Source organism: Adiantum capillus-veneris, chromosome 24, assembly GCF_014529385.1.
Source record: "Adiantum capillus-veneris isolate H3 chromosome 24, ASM1452938v2, whole genome shotgun sequence".
In the NCBI taxonomy this organism is placed as follows: domain Eukaryota; kingdom Viridiplantae; phylum Streptophyta; class Polypodiopsida; order Polypodiales; family Pteridaceae; genus Adiantum; species Adiantum capillus-veneris.
This window is the reverse complement of record NC_140954.1, coordinates 42,905,313-42,907,017: the sequence shown is the minus strand read 5'-3', so window position 1 is coordinate 42,907,017 and position 1,705 is coordinate 42,905,313. Positions and strand designations below refer to the sequence as shown.

The 1,705-nt window shown below is 44.9% G+C and overlaps 1 pseudogene; it reads right to left on the bottom strand.

Annotated features, from left to right (window-relative positions):
- Positions 1–692: 692 nt before the first annotated feature.
- On the bottom strand, positions 693–1,477 carry LOC147426279 (uncharacterized; annotated as a pseudogene).
- Between the last annotated feature and the right edge of the window lie 228 nt (positions 1,478–1,705).

The following is a 1,705-nucleotide window of genomic DNA, read 5'->3' as shown; positions in this document are numbered from 1 at the left end:
TCTTGAGGATCTCAATCAAACGAAAGCATGGCAGTCACTCTCTGACATAACTCACTAGATGTGCTAGACTCTCGTGTGTATCGACGTCCATAGTCGTCAACATATGTCTTTGTCTGCTCAAGTCTATACAACTCTACCAATGTGGGATGAGTATGCGTATCTAGGGACTCGTCATATGATAAAGGCTCTATGATCTGTAAGTCAATCTCAAACATCGGCAAGTACATCGCATCATACTCGTCTCTAAAAGATCTTGGCATGCCTGGGCTAGGCATAACTCGCACTAATTGATGTGTGGGAGGATCCTGAACAAAGCGCTTGAGTTTCTGAAAGAAACTCGATCGGCTCATATCATGAAATATGCATAATCCCATCCTCTCACCACAGAAGACTAGCATAGGTCTATCTGTCTGCAGAGTAGTGGCTAACTCGTGTATCTCATCTCTCATCGTAGGACTCGTGTCACTCATCGAAACTATAGCCCCATGTGACATAACTCTCTCATGGTCATGTGATCCTGAAACATCAATTTGGCTCAATGTTGTGGTCGTAACAGCCTCTGTAGGTAAATGCATGGTATGCTCCGTCACCAAAGGCTATGGATGCTCTCTCATGGGTCCGCAATGTAATCGTCTCATAGTCAATGGCTCTGTGTGTGGTGCACTCACGGTGGGTGCTCTCATCTCGATGACTCATGGTGGCTCTGATCTCATCGTAAACATAGACTGTGAAGTGCTCATCATGCCGAATCTAGCTCTGTGTGGTGTCTGTGAGGACTCTGATGTCAATCTCGTCTCGATCTCTATGCGTGGCTCTCTCAATAACTGCTCTCGAGACTCATCAATCTCCAGTGTCAATCTAGATCTATGGTTATCGATAGAGTCCTGTGGACCAATAGGTCTAGGCGGAAAGCCTAGAGGTGGTCTGATGGGTGATCTCGCTGTGTATGTGGACTCAAGCTCAATGCCGGCACTAGATGTAGGTGATCTAGGGCTAGGGATAGGTCGACAAGGTAGGCCAAAAATCATCATGTAGGTACTATAATCATCAAGGCCATAATAGGTCCTACTACCCATGGATCTACCAGAATCTACTTGAGGCTCTGGTACAGGCATCTGTGACTCTCTCAAATACATGCGTGCATCATCATCAACATACAAAAAACTATCATGCATACGCTGTAACTGGACTGTCACTGGATGGTATCGTGTGTCTGCAACATCCTCTAGGGATGGTACTGGGATCTCATGTCTAGAATGGATATCTTGTACTCGATAGAGTACATCTAAGAAATCTATGAGATGATCAGACCTCGTGGGGTGGGCTCTGGCTCTAACTGACTGAAAAGCATGAGTAGAGTGATCATGAGACTGAAGCCTCACAAAATAGCGATCGTAGATCGATCTCTATAACATAACTGTCCCTCGTACTCTCCTACTAACCATAGCAACACCAAATCGGAACCTCTCATGGCCATGGTCGTCATCAATCTGGAGAGTGCAAATACTCAATGATCATGTGGAAGCTCACTATGACTGATCTAGATCTCTCAAGGAATAGCAAGCAATATACTAAGTGTATGGCAAGATCGTGATGTGAATGGTGTGATCAAATGAAACTGTCACACGGGTGACCTATAGTCAATCATGCATGATAATAGTGGCTCATAAATCACATCACAATGATGTCAAATGTGTCGAGAGTC